The 15,861-nt window shown below is 38.6% G+C and overlaps 1 pseudogene across 1 annotated transcript; it reads right to left on the bottom strand.

Moving 5' to 3' along the window:
• Positions 1 to 9,877: 9,877 nt before the first annotated feature.
• On the bottom strand, positions 9,878 to 10,947 carry LOC309811237 (glycerol-3-phosphate dehydrogenase 1-like protein; annotated as a pseudogene). Its single transcript has one exon. The product of its transcript is annotated as a glycerol-3-phosphate dehydrogenase 1-like protein (transcript).
• Positions 10,948 to 15,861: the final 4,914 nt, after the last annotated feature.

Here is a 15,861-nt window from a genome sequence, read left to right as displayed (position 1 = left end):
AGGGAAGCCCCATGGGCCTTCTTTCCTAAGACACAAAATACTCTCATGTTTACTCCTGGCTTTCTGGTGCCTGCTATTTAAAACCTTATCCAGGCCAGTTCTCATTTCTTTCTTAGTGTTTTACCAACCATGTTAAGAATACTATTTTCTCAGTAACTTACTTGAACTTAGTTATCAGGTGAAACACACTTGATAAACTAATTCTCTTTAAGGTGCTATTGTCTGGTAAAGGTTACCTCTCCAGTCATTATTCCACAACCCCCTTGTAAGTGTCTTTTTGGAAGGAGACTTTATGTTAAATCTAAAGCCTCATCTCTAATAGTAGAATTTTAAGCTTTGATATTAGTTTCTTATAGAGATACTTTTATAAGGAAGAGAAACAGGAATTCTCAAATCAGCAGGAAAAATTTTACCTAAATATAAGAGTAATCATGCTTAATTACTTATATGTATAATTTTATTATTTATTTTATAAGAAAGACCTGTGTGGTAATTTAAAAAATCTTATTAGCAATAAAAATAAACGTATTTTTTAGTAATAGTTTAGACATTTTACTCTAATTTTTGTATGCAGCAATAAAAAATAGAAAAATCTCTCAGGAACAGCCAGGATTATTTTTTGTTATTACTTTCATTGTGACCTTTAAGATATCATTAAATACTTTTACTAAATGAAAGGAAAATGGTAAATATAATGAACTGTGAATAATAAAGGCTTAAATATAAGTAAAATCTTCTAAAATTTACACAGGTATATTTTTCTACAGTTACCTCCCAGGTCACCCACATCTACCTGAGTGAAATTTAGAGAATATAAATCTAAATTTATATATCTTCTTCTTCATATTACCTAGAAACAATGTATAAAAACATTGGCCAGTAGCAAGGAGAAATAGCTATTGGCATCCCTTTTCTGGCATTTTTAAAAAAAAACTATCATTGAGATTTCATTTTTACTCTTAGTCTTGGGCAATATTTTGAAGACTCTCTAGGGACACACAGCTACTTAAAACTGCAGAGCATTATTAAGTGCTTAGTGTATGCAGACAGCTATGTGATATGCTATATGCTGTGCTAAGGGAAATTCAACAAAGAATCTGTTTTAGGCAAAAACAATATGACTCATGCATGTGTGTGTGTGTGTGTGTGTGTGTGTGTGTGTGTGAGACTTCATCTGGGCTGAAGTAATCTGTTTCAAGCTTGGCCTGGCAGGAATTCATGTTGTGAAAAAGTCAAATAATATTGGGGGAAAATTCAGCAAACACTTGAAGATCAATTAAGCTTTAGAGGTTAGGGTAGGTGAAGCATTTTCCCCTTGTGCTTTACACTTTTCTCTTTTATCTTTCAAGATACTGGGCTAGATTCTACCACATGATGAATAAAAATTAGTTAACTCCATTTGAGGACTAATCATTCAATTAATTAAGTCGAATGGGTATTTTTAAATACCTTCTATGTGTCAAGCATTGTGCTAAATGTTTTGCAAGATAAAAGATTATTCTTCGCATTATCTTGCCTTTGAAAGTATATTGGGGGAGATGATAATGAAGCAGTATGAAAAGATAATGAGAAGGCTTACAGCAAATATCTTAAATGAACTGAACAAAAAGCCATCAAGAGCATTGATTCCTTGCTTTCTCAGATTGTACCAATCATGAGGATAAATAAGCAAGATGTGGATGACCATTGGATTGGCTTTTGAATATAAACCTCTGCTTGATTTTGTTCCTGTTCTTGAGATTCTTTTCTTTCTCTTGGGTGCCAGGGCACTTCTGGGGAATTGGTATCATTGTCATGGCTCTTATGCTGGTGCTCAGGCTCTGGCTACCCAAGTCCTGGGACTCTGGGAAGTGCTAGAAAAGGCTGGGCTTCCTACCCTCTTTTCAGTAATAGGAGAGGAACAGAGCGGTCTGTAAGCAGGAGGTGGGTGCATTTAGAACAGTTGAAATGCACACAGGAAGGAGGTAAAGATTTTCAGCTTGTACAGGACTGTATAATTGACTCTGTTTTTCCTGAGGTTGAGAGAAGAAAAATTTTCCAATCTAATGAGAGCTCTTATGGCCAACCCTAGATGGTCGTGTTTTTTTGGTGACTCCAGCTGTTTGGTGTTTCAGTTTCACAGTAAGTGCTGTCAAATAACTTAGAATACATTCTTCAGGGATGCTGTACTACACATTTGATTGCAAGGAACAAAACCCACTCAAGCTAGCTTAGTGAAAGGATTTTTATTTAATATAAAAAACATGAAAGCAAGCGGGGGCTTGTGAGAATGGAGCTGGAAACTGGAAAGCTGTTAGGAACGGAGACAGCTACTTTCTCTGTTTCTATCTGGGTTTCTGGCTTTTGCTTTCTTGGTGTGTTTGCTCTATTCTCTTATTTATCTGTGCAATTTAGCTTTCTATGACTTAAAAATTAGTGCACACTTGGTCAGAAATGGTCACTCTGGTCCCACCTCTGCATGACGTTTCAGGGTAAGCCCCCACTATCTGACTCTGGCTCTATAGGTCTTAGATCAAAGTCTCAGGGAAGGAGTTTCCCTCGAGACTAGTGCCCATGTGTTGCTCAGTCACCTGTGGCCATAGGAGCAGGGTGTTATGATAAAAATATAGCCACTTAGGCCTGCCCCTAAAGTAGATGCTGTGCTCTAACATATAAGATGACATGGACTGGGGAGGAGTCCCAAAGCTGCCTACGGAAGTGCATATGAATGACATTTACCCATGTAGCGCTCCTTCTTGCCAAAATCAAATCACTTTCCTAGCTCTTGCTGAAACAGAATGACTCACTGCTTTCCTGGAGTCAAGGGTGTGCAAGCTCAAGGGCCTCAGAGAACTAATCACCAAATTACAGAGTTACCATTTGTGTTTCCTTAAAGAAGTCTACAGAAATGGATCCTCATGTAAAAGAAGTCCTGGTGGGCTGCCTGAATATCTCAGGGTTCTTCTGTGCTTTTGCTAATTAGGACACCTGGGCACACACAGTACAGATGAATAAGCTTTGCGTATCTGTTGCTAAAAAAGAGAAGAGAATAATAATAATATGGATAAGTTGACATGGGAAAGGGTTATCAGTGGGGAAGTTTCCTTTCTCTGATTTTTTTCACTATAAAACGATTTAAAGAAACTCAACTGTTTGGATTCAAATCTATCTTGGAAACTAGTGAATACATTTGATTTAATTCATTCAATGAACACTTCCTGTTTGTATACTATACACTAGGTACATGTTACATCATGTGGCAATTGGGATGATGTTTCTGGATTTGTAGTTGGCCTCTTTGTAGGCAGAATTGGCTACATATTTGTGGGGCCCAGTGCAAAATGAAATTGCAGGAGCCCTTGTTCAAAAATGAAGAATTTCAAGATGGTGACAGCAGAGCATTGGACCGAGTACAGAACCCTGAAGTCTGGTCCCCCGGGTGACTGAACAACGTGCGTATCCGTGAAGCCTGCCCTGGCTGTGCGAGTGTGGGCAGTTCACTTTTCACTTTCTCCCTCATGATTTCATGAGGGAAATGGAGGGTACTATATTTTCTTCCCATAGAGTAGATACATGAGGTAGATCAGATGGGTCTGGTCCTTCCTCAGACTGTTATTTTGCCAAAAGAAAAAGCTCACAGTGTGCAATTTTTTTTTAAAGAATAAAACTCATTCTAATTATGATATCATACTTTAGTTACAATGTTGGATAATCTGTAGTCACTAGTTAATTATAAAAAGGTACTCCCTATAATGGTTTTCATGTTAAACCTCCCCTTTTCTTGCATTTTCGTTTTATCGTTTAAAACTTTCAGGTGATAAATTTATAAACTTCTTTGAAATAGATTTTACGTACAGTTAATTTTGGTTTAGTTTGTATCTTGGATTATAATAGCCTACAAAATAGCAACTCAGTGCAGTTTAGTTGAGGAAGACAATTGACTGGTTGTGTTTCAAGGGGATACAGTGATTTATAATGCCAGACTTTATGAATTGCAAGTCTTAATTATGCAAAACCAGAGGGAGATGGTTTATCTTGAGAGGAAAGTGGCAGTTTCCTACAAGCTGTATAATGTACCTTAAAATAATTTAAGTAATAAGTTTCATCTCAGGATTTTCATTAAATCGAACAGCATGTATTATAAAATATATCAGGCTGATGTATTACAAAAATGTTGAATTTTTTTAAGAAAAAAGAGCTTATATAAAATATTTAGCTGGAAAATTTTCTAAAGAGAAAATAAAGATTCCTGATTTATTCATAAAAAAATTATGATAAAATTATCCTTTGTAGCATCAATATAGCCTGAAATTCAGTATGATTATGCTGGGAAGAAGGTCATTCCCTTTTTTAAGACTGAGCTCCTGAACGGATCAGTCTCCTTTACGTGTTCTTTTTCCCACTGTGGTGCTTCCTGTGACTCTGGCTGGTCTCTCTGTAGGGCTGGCTCACACTCTCCCTGGGCAGATGCCTCTGTGTCAGGGACAGGGAAGGCACAATATCAGATGCTGGCAGGAACTGCGACTCTGGATGTTCAGACCTGCCAGCCACAGGCTTGTTCCTTGCTTGGTTCCTGAACCAGAAGAAGCCTGACTGGCAATACATTGAGAGTCTTCTTCCTACCAGGGAGAATGATGTGTAAATAGTCTGTCACTTTGCACTCACTGTCAGATATGTGACAGTGATTCAGTGTCTGGCAAAGCAGAGATCAGCATCTTCACCTCTGTTTACCTTGCCATCCCACTGTAAGTATGGCCAGTCTGTTGTACAGATCTTCTGTCAATGGGCTCTTGGCTTTTGGTTCTCATTCTAGTTTTTTCCTGGGACTGAATTCTGGATCATGGAATTGGCTGGGACTGAACCTTATTTCTAAGCTCCTGCCAGGCTTTTCTCTCTGGGCCTGGATCCTGCTTCCAGCATCCTTTAAAGAGACTTAAATAGACCTTCCTGATCTTACTCTGCCTCCTACTAGGCTGGACAACTCTTTCATTGATGAGACATTGTTCTGTGTGCCCTCCCTTGCTCCTTGAAATGAGATTTGGGGGATGTGGCAACATGCCTAGACTACTTTTAAGTTTACTCTGCTCCAATGGGACTACTGATCTCTTCCCAGAGTGGCCTTGCCTTACTGTTAGATTTTTCTCAGCTCACGGTCTTGAAGATCCTGAGTGTCACCAAGGCTTGGCCAACTATAATTAGAACCAGGAAATTGGTCTAGATCAGTCATTAATTGCAGTGGCTTAGCAAGGTGTTTTGGATGTGGTCTGAGTTGAGTGGTTATAGTTGAGTTGCTCTCCTCTATTAAACAATGTGAAATATATTTTATCTATTGGCAAGAAAATTCTTTTGAGATAATAAAGAGTGGAAAGTACCATTCGGTGAGGAATTTTCTATCTAACTCTACCCCACTGTGGAGTAAAACTCAGTGTGACTGCTTTTCTTTTAGCCACAGAGACTGATCCATTATCCTTTCCACTGTTGTAGCTCCAAGAGACAAAGAAGTTCTAGAGCCAGTGCAGGGCTTCTGTTCTTTCTTCAGTGGCTCTTGAGTTAGAATTTGCTCCAGAACCTGCTCTAGAACAATTAGGGGCAATTGAATTTTCAGCTCCCATTTGGCAATCACCTGACTACTAAGGACCTACTCTCCTTTAGCTTCTTCTCTACCCACCTGAGCCTCCTCAGAACCAGAGTTCTTCCCTGGACAAAGTTGACTGGTGATTAACATGACAAAGAAGAGTGCTTTCAGCACCTGCTACCTCCATCTAGGTGCTGGCTCTTTTGTTTCCTGTACCTCAGATCCCTTCTTCCATATCAAAGCCCACTCTCAGATTTCACTTGAGAAAGAGCAGAGTACTTTCAGTACAAAGTGTAAGTCAATAATAGCTATTATCCTATTTTTATTATATATACATATAAGTATACTTATATTATCTCATATATCTCATATTATCTCTCTCTTTATATATACTATACTTACACAAAAGATACGAAGTTTTTAAAAATAGGAGGCATATTAGCAAAACAATCAGTAGAATTAGGTTAATAAACCAAGATCTAAATAATGAGGATGGGGAAATTTGAGGGAGAGAAAATTTGATTAAAAACATAGGTTAAGAACACTAGATGTAATTAAGAATTAATTTTTTCAAAAAAAAGAATTAATTTTTTCTCTAAATTATCTGATATGCAAGGCCAAAACTAAAACATGATCAGGTTTATAACCTTATTTTGTCCTAGATCAAAAGAAACATACCCTTTTAAAATGAGAGATAAAATGTTAAAAAGTAAATATATGTATACACACACATTGTATATATACATACATTATATTATATACACACTATATATATATTTCTAGATGTTTGTGGAATATATTTATAGAATATATATATTTAGTGTGTGTGTACATATGCATATATGTGTCTATATATATAGCACATTCCCATGATGCCATTCTCTAGTCAGAATTTTTAGGCATTTTAGGACATACCTATTTCTGAAACTGTACAAAAAATGCAGGTCATAAGATTATCCTTTGGTGAAGTCACCTTGGCTTTGAGAGTTAGGTAGGAATAGACCATTCTTAGTAGTTGTCATGGTTTTGATATTATTTATTCAGTGTTGACTTTGTACTTCAGCCTGGCCCTGGCAGCCATATTGGCTGCTGTAATGCAGTTATGTGGATATATTTTCTGTTCAGGTTTGGTGACCTAACCAAACAGATTTTCTTTGGGTTGAGGGTAACAAGTTAATTTCAGCAACTTTAAAAGTATTTTCTGTTTGTTTTTTTTTAGAAGATGTAAATACCTCATGGGGGATTTCTTTGTTTATAGTTCTTTTATTCTTCCAATACTAAGTCAGATGTCATTAGTGGGATTGATTTTCTGTTAGAACACATTTTAATCTGTGCACACATATATTCCTCTTAGAAAAATAAAAAAAAATACCCATTTACTAATTCATTTACTAGAGTCCAGGGGTACATGAAAATGAAGAAAACGGGGGAAAGACCCATTCACTTTTTTTTTAATTGCCTTTTTATTGTTGTCAATGCAGCCCAGTTCAGGGAGGAAAAAAAAAAAAGCTTACCTAAACAAATAAAATTGTTAAATAAGCTGATTAAAAAATAGGATCAGTAGCATAGGTTTGGGGGATTAAATGTTTATTAAATGAAACTTTTAAATCATATCGACCTATAATCTGTAAACAAATATAGTACATGTGTAGGTAAAAGTCTCTTAGATTAGAACTAGTGGAAAAACTGAAGATTCCTTTGTACAGGGGCACCTCACTGCTCCTTGGGCCAATGCCATGGGGCCATGTTCTAGCTAAGAGTAAAATGAAAAACCAGAAGGAGTTTAGCTCAATTCCACCTGCTATGATGGATTTCAAGGCAGATATTTGTTTCACATTATAGTAGGTTGGATTATGGCAAGGCAACAGTGTAGTTTTTACATTCACAGATTGGCTGAAAAAGTATAAATTAAGCTTCTTTTCTAGATGTCTCTCTCTTCCCTATTACCATAATTAGTAAGAAAGATGAATTAAAATAAATGGTGGACCACAGGTGGTTATAAAAATAGATAACTTATAGAGTAATAAATATCTACAGTTAGCAAAGCACAAACATAAAATTTACCTTTTTCCATATGTGCGGAATATTATAAGTATGTTCAAGTGGTACAGCCAGAGACTTCAGAGTGGTAATAAGGCATTTATAAAGAAAAAACGCTCAAGTACAAAACCCAGAGTAGGAAGCTGAATGCAGATGAGAATGTACAAAAGACAAAATCCTAATTCCTCATATCTGATTATCCTACTTAATAGACACCACAATTAATTTACAGCCTGTTATGTATCTTAAAAAGTAACACTTTTTACCTATGTACAAACTTTTTAAAAGATTAATTATGAGACAAGCAAAAATTGACTTAACAGTGGCAGTAAAATCAATGAAACTTGTATGATTTTGTGTGCTTTCACATACTTCTGTATATAGGAGTTTGAAACAATTCCTGCAAAATCTATTCAAAAATCATTTCAAGTACAGAAGAAGAAAGTCCCAAGCTGGAAAATAAAAAAGGATCAAAATCTCAAAGTGACTGAAAATCCATGAATATATAAGTGATATTCATAGGTTCCCTTAATATTTATCAAGTGCTATTTAAGGTAACTGTAATGTTATCCTGAAGCCAATCTCATTTAAGAGATACAGTAATTCCCATTTTAATTCTAGAATTAAAAGCACTTAGTCCACACAACATGTGTTTCGGCGAAGTTGACATCCACTTACTCGTACCTGAGAGTGTCATCTTAAAGCTTCATCAAGGGTCCATGGCAGACCTGAACTGTAAAGGTTCAGAACGAATAATACCACAGGTAGTCATTCATCCTCATTTCTTGCAGAGAGTGAAGGGTATACTTGAGCTGTCCTAAGGTCACCTCAGCCAGGAACAGTGTTCCTTGGAAACTTTGGTAAGTTTTCTTGCCAAAAGAAATCTCCATAATCTTATATGTCTGGGACTTGCTGGGTTAAATAAACAGGTTCCACTAACAAACTAACTTACATTCTACCCCTTCAAGGGGGGTGTACAGATGCAGCTTTTCCCAAACTCAGTGGACCTTCGGAGGGAACACCGGAACCACCACTGGGTCCTGGGACACTCATTTCCTATGGAACATGGTTTGAGAAATGCCAATGTCAATCTAAAGTAAATTTTCTAACGTAGTGGTTCTCAAATTGTAATGAACGTTGAAACGCACAGAAGACATGTCAAAGCATAGGTACAAGATCCCACTTCAGAGGTCTGGATTGGGACGTGGGAACCTGCATTTCTAAGAGACTCCAGGTGAAGCTGATGGAGAGAGGTCCATACTTTGAATGGTATCCTTCTAGATAAGGACCCACACAAACCTCAGCTGCAGGAAGCCCGACTGTGGCCTCAGTAAAGGCTGTGTATCCTACAGCCAATTAGCAGGAGGTCAAACCAGCCCAGTGATGTCTGAGCAAGTCCTGGCACCTTGGTAGGGGGAGGACCACTGGGCTTGACTCTGGCTCTGCCCGTACTCACCAGGCAACCAGGCACAGTGACTGCATCTTAAATGATGAATAATAGCAGCCCCCTTTCAGGGGATCTGTGAGGCTCAAAGGAAATGTTTGCACAAAAGTACTTCCTGACAAAAAAGCATCATACAAGTGTCATTAATCAGAAGAATGTGTCAGTCACAGCAAGAAAATCCCAGATGAGTTTTCTGTCTTCTGCTACTGCTGAGCCTTTATGAAAGCACATTCTGGTAGCTAATGAAGAGAAAAGAGGCTAAAAATGCAGAAAACTGTAGTGAGAGGAATATATATAAGTGGATTACCTAATTAAAAATATGTAATTGTTTAAAATAATAAATCAACACACAATCGAAGTAGTTAATTATGTTGGCTCTGAGATAGTATTTAGAAGTTACAGTATGTTGATCTTTGAACCCACTCACTCTGCCACTCTACCATGTTAATGCTGGTTAAATTTTAACCTCAAGAGAATGAGAACAAAAATACCTTCACTGAGATACATAGATCCAAAACTTTTAGCTGCGATAGTTCCAATCTTATAAGCTACCACAGTGGGAAAATTTCAAAAGTAATTTTTAAAAAGGGCCTTTAATTTTGGTTGATAGAAACATCCACAAAATGAGAAAGGAACACACACTCACACGTTCACATATGTGCATCTAGTTGTTGCCCAGTAACATCTTAGCCAATGAACTTCATCTCACAATTCAAAAATGAACCTGTAAAAATTCATAGTATCCATGATGGGGTTATGATGCTTCAGACATCTTGTTGGCAAGTCCCAGTTTCCACTGAATCCAAATGAATGATCAGAAAGGCAGGCCTTTCCCTGACATGTTGCATAATTCACTTTATATATGCTCTGGATGGCTCTGGAGACAAGACAACATCTCCTGAACAGGCCTACCTTCGTAGCAGATCTGGTACACTGCAGTGAACAGTGGAAACTTGTCCAGCAGCCCCTTCTGTTTGAGGATGTGGTACACCTCAGTGGAAGTCTGAGGACCTTGCAGCTTCTGCCCATTCAGCATCTCCCTGTCCAATTCTTCAGTGGTCCTTCTGGCCCCGGCAAAGGCCTCTGCTACCTTGCGGTTCCGGCCCCCACAGCAGGTGGTGATCAGGTCGGCTACGCCGCAGCTCTCCAGAAAGGTGGCTGTGGACACCTGGCCCTTGCAGAAGATCCTGGTGAAGGCGATCATTTCCACGAGCCCCAGGTGGATGACGGCAGCTTTGGTGTTGTCGCCACAGCGGAGGCCGTCGCAGAACCCAGCTCCCACAGCCACAATGTTCTTTAGGGCACCACAAAGTTCAACAGTGTCTGCATCATCAACCACTGTAATTCGAAAATTTGGAGTCTGCAGAAGTTCTTTGAAGAGAAGGCCATTCTCCATTACCTTGCTGCCGATGGTGGTCTCACAGAACTTCCCAGCAGCCACCTCATTGGCAGTGTTGGCTCCCATAAGCACACTGATGTCAATGCCCATCTTCTCTTGGATGATGTCGGAAATGAGCTTCAGCCCCTCGGGACCCTCGTCTATGCTCTTGATGAGGCTGATGCCCAGTGTGCCCTTGGGCACTTTCCCACATCTCGTCACAGATCCTGTGAATGAACTGGTGGGGGATGACAAACACCAGCAGGTCTGCATCCCACACAGTCTCACTGGGTTCCGGATAGCAACCACATTTTCTGGCAGCTTGTGTCCAGGGAGATATTTTACATTTTCATGGTCATTATTTATGATGTCTGTCAGTTTTCTCCCATTAACTGTTTCTTCAAAGACCCACATCTTGACCACGGAGGCAAACTTCCCAAGTTTCTTGACATTATTACCAATTATTTTTGCAACAGCTGAACCCCAGTTCCCCGAACCCACGATGCACACTTTCAGGGGTGATGCTGCCATGGCCAGGCAGGAACGCTGCAGCCTGGCTTGCACCTCCCCAGCCAGCAGGCCTCCTGTCTCTGCCTGCTTGGCCCAGGCCCATTTACTTTCACCTAAAAGGTAACAGGATAGTAATATTGAAAGGAGTATCAACTAATAGGTACAGATAAAAATTAATAGTATTCTGTGGGGAGGGATAAACTAGGAGGTTGGGATTAACATAAACACACTACTATATATAAAATAGATGAAAAACAAGGACCTGTTGTATAGCACAGGGTACTATACTCAATATTTTATAATAACCTATAAGGGAAAAGAAACTGAAAAAAAATATATATATATATCTGAATCACTGTGATGTACACCTGAAACTAACACAACATTGTAAATCGACTATACTTCAATAAAACAAAAAATTAATAGTATTCTACCTATAGTTCTTTCATTTTTTATTATATTTATGAATAATTTGATGAAAAATCAGCCATAAAGTTAGAATTCAAGGAACTTACTCTTTTAGAAGCATTTAACTTAAGGTAGATATGATTTAGCAATGGGTATTGATCTTCCCTTGGCCCTGGGGCATTTAAGACACTGTGCCCACATATATGAACATGAAGCTCTGAAAAACTAACCACAGCTGTGGTGTTAGTGGCTTCTCCTCTTAGAAATTCTGTCTTATATTTCTGCACTCTTTCCAGATCTGTTGCTCCCTGGAGTCATGTTCCTGGATCCCTGGTAACTCCTGGCTTTACTGAGCTGTTCCAGGTACTTGCCTTAGGGGCGTTTGTTCTGATGATCAGTTTGGACAATTAACCTTCATCCCAACACCTCAGACAATATTTTGTTATTTACACATTACATTCATCATAGCAGTAGCTAAGAGATAACTATTCTTTACCCAGTAGACTGCTTTATTTTTAAACCTTTTTCTGGATGTTGCCTTCTTTCTTGGGGGGAAGTAGAGGGCATTTAAGAAGCATCCCTGGTATATACTGTGTTGGATCACTCTTATTTTTATATCCTGTGTTATATGTAGGTGAAATCTGTAGGTGTCTAAACATATCAGTGCTTTTTAAGAGGAGAATTAAATAGACATTCTCTTAAGGGGAATATTCAGCACATAATTAGAGACAAGGTGTAAAGGGCAAATACTGCAGGGAGATATTATATGTAGGACTTCCTTGGTCACGCTATCTAAAATAACACTTCCCATTATTCTCTGTCTGTTTATCCTGCTTATTTTTTCATTGTTGCATTTGCCGCCTAACATGATACATAGTATTACATATCATTATATTATATATTTATATATGTATTGATATTGCATGTTTCCCCCACTAAATGGTGTTATATCTATTTTCTTTATATCTGTTTCTTTTTTGTGATCTCAAGATTTGTTAAGTGAATAAATAAATGGACAAGCAAGACAGTGACTTTCTTGGAAAGTAGCCATAAGCTAGAACCATGTACAGTTAAAACAGCATTACGGTAAAGGCAAGGATAAATAGCAAGTAATTGCATTGCTTTCAGAGTGCCGGATGTGGAAACTACTTATTGCCTAATCCTAGGTACTGCCCGCTCTTCCTGGCCTCCAAGCAGAGGTGTTACTATCTGGTGGGCCAGAGGCCAGAAACGGTAACTTGGTGCCTCCTGGGGGAAACCGACCCTCATGTAGAAGGGAGATGATAGTAATCCGGGGAAGGTCTTTGCACCTTCTTGAACCACAGGTTTCTGATGAATACCTTATGGAGCAGATGCTTTCTTGAGCAAGGGCAAAACACAAGCACTTAAAATAACAAAACAAAACCTGAAAGAAACAATGAGTACCCATTCTGAGGAACTGTGGGGAGGAAGGAGAAAAGTTTCAAGCCAGAAGTGCTATGGGGATTATTTTACAACTTGGCCTGATAACACAAACTGTGGTGGTGGCCTGTGGGGATGTGCTCCCGTCTGGGCTATTTAGAACAATGGTAAGAATGCGTTAAAAATAGAAGAGATAGACTAATTACCTACTTGTGCAAGGCAAAACTATATGACCTTTGTAGACAGAGAAGTCCCTCTGCCTTTGTCAAGTAAAGAATAGACTTGAAATATACTGATAAGTATATTGTGTATTGAATTTGGGAGGCCATGAGTGGCCAGGCTCTTAGTACAGAGGGAAATGTGAATTTCAACCTCGATATGAATTTATGGAACATGAAAGAGCTGAGCCACAGCAACAATGAAAGAGTTAGGAAATAAAATCAGGAAGAACAAAATTCAAATTTGAGTCAACAGTTGCCTTCCAATTACAAAGAGTTCTTTTGTAGACAATAATGAACTGCTGTTTATCCCCTTGTCTTTGAAATCCCCATTCTCATCTACCCTTGTGAAACTTACACCCTTATTTTAGAGCCGTTCCTCAACTATGTGATACTCTGCTGCCTGGAATGTCCTTCATTCCCCTTCATTAGCCAGTGCAACTTACTTCCATTTCAACGCAGACCCCTCCCCAACCCTTGTAGAAGGACAAACCTTCCACATTCTTCTCTTCCATGGAACTCTAATTTGTTCACACCATCACTCTCCCATGTTGGTCTGCTGTAGTACTTTCAAGGCCTGTTCTCCTGATAGCCTCAGAGTTTTCATAAATGCAGGCAGTGTCTTATTTATTCCTGTCTTGTTTTGACACAAACTAGATTTTTCAGCAGATTTCACCTTTTCTAAAAGATCTTTCCACTGCCTCAATTTTAAGGTGATATGTATCTCTAACCTTCTCTACTAATTACTAATATCTTGTTTGTACTTCTCCTGATGTGTTTGTCACAGTCTGCCCGGCTCTAGAACTGCTTGAATTTGTATCTCTCTCCTTCCGAAGATGGGGGTTCCCTTGAGGGCAGGGACCATGTCTGATCTTATATTCTCTGATGTGCCTAGCATAGTGGCTGGTCCTTAGTGAATGCTCACAATGTTTAAATTGTACTGAAGAGATGTAGACTTAGGCTTCCAAATGAAAACTTGTTACCCTTTAGATGAGAAATTGCCTGTCTATGATGGCTGTTAATCATTGGTTTAGGTATCAAAATAGGATGTCTAGATTATTTCCTGAAGGTTATGTAATTAAAAATGGAATAGTTTCATATCTTTGAAATGGGAGGGATAGATATCATGACCTTGCATGTTAGCTTATTTTCTATTCAAAATCTAAGACCTTTCCCTGTACTTTCATAACTAATTTTCAAAATCATGTTTGTACTCTACCTTAATTGATCATTTAAGTGCTAATCCAAACACATGGAAAGTTCTATACAGAAGAGAAATTACAGAGAAATTCACAAATGCCAAAAGCAATTATACAGGTTAGGCCACAAAAGACCATGCTGCATTCAAAATCAAAATCCTACCAGATCCAAAGGACTGAACTGCTAATAGTGGAATTTCAGGCACATGGGGGATGGGTGTGATGGTGAGATCTGATCAGTCCTTCAGAGTGTACTGTGGAGGCTAAATGCCTGCTATACACTGAACTGGTAGGAAGGAAATCAATCTTGACATTCTTTCCTTATATGAAACTAAAGTCCTTTCTTCAGAAGAAGGGACTCATACTTAAGCTATAAAAATGTAGAATAATCTATGGGGTCTTTTCTGCATCGCTGCTTGCTCTCTTTTTTACTCATGGTAAGTCACTTAGCCAATCTCACTTGATTGCATGACAGACTTTACTCCTCCATATAAATTAATTCAATTCTCTACTCTTTCATTCATTCTAATTTTAGACATAATATTATAGCAGAACAGAACTGTAAGAAGATGAAATACAGGTTCTGTGTCTTTTGGGCCAGCAAGGAATTCCCTCCTATTTCTAATGTGGTGAATGGTTCTCTTGAAGTACAAAACAAGTCAAGGAAACTCTCCTTTTTGTTATTGTTTTTGAAAATCTTACTGAATCAGTGTGGTTAAAGTTTTTCACTTTATTTTGCAGATCACATAAATGAATTCCCCTCCCTCCCTCCAAGTCCCAGTTGGAACATATAGTTACTCTTTAAGATATTATATAGATTGTCAGTAATTGAAGGGGATATCCAATATTTCTGGAGGGGAGAAAGAGCATTGACTTTTTCTTTTAGTTCTTTCAAATGCAAGTTTAAGAAATTTTAGTATTTGGGAAATATATCAACTATAAACCAGAGATTCCCTGAGGCCTGATTTATTTTAAAGATATTATTTTTGTTTTTGCAAATAGTATATTCTAAATTCATTAGCTGGCAGAGAAGATATTGCAGAAATGGATTCATTTTGGAATTGCACTGTGAACTCATCATTCCGTAGATGGCTCTGTATATTAATTGATCTAAGTTAGACATTTTTACTAACAAAAGGACTGAGTTTCTTCAGGACTATGCTAAATTGTAACTCAGATGCATTTCCATGTTGCACCCTGCACCAAACAAAGCTCATGCGTGATGATGCTGATCCTTGGTTTATTCTGTAGCTTCCAGGAAAGTTTAAGAAGTATATATTTCTCAAATGCTTCATTACCCTTCGAGGATAGTCTGAATTCTTGTACTTCCCTTCTACTGAAGTTGCATTTGCTGGTCTTGGATTATCTGTCAAGAAGGATGGGAGAGGGCTTCCCTGGTGGCGCAGTGGTTGAGAGTCCACCTGCCGATGCAGGGGACACGGGTTCGTGCCCTGGTCTGGGAGGATCCCACATGCCGCGGAGCGGCTGGGCCCGTGAGCCATGGCTGCTGAGCCTGCGTGTCCGGAGCCTGTGGTCCGCAACGGGAGAGGCCACAGCAGTGAGAGGCCCGCGTACAGCAAAAAAAAAAAAAAGAAGGATGGGAAAAAAAAATTGAATGTAAGCTTCATGAAGGTGTAGGCCATCTTGCTTGTTGCCTTCCAAGTGTCTAGCATAGATTAAAGGATAAAAAAGAATGTAATAATTACTCA

The sequence above is a fragment of the Mesoplodon mirus genome (genome assembly GCF_964341445.2).
Source record: "Mesoplodon mirus genome assembly, chromosome: 10".
Taxonomy (NCBI): domain Eukaryota; kingdom Metazoa; phylum Chordata; class Mammalia; order Artiodactyla; family Ziphiidae; genus Mesoplodon; species Mesoplodon mirus.
This window is presented reverse-complemented; position numbering and strand designations above follow the sequence as displayed.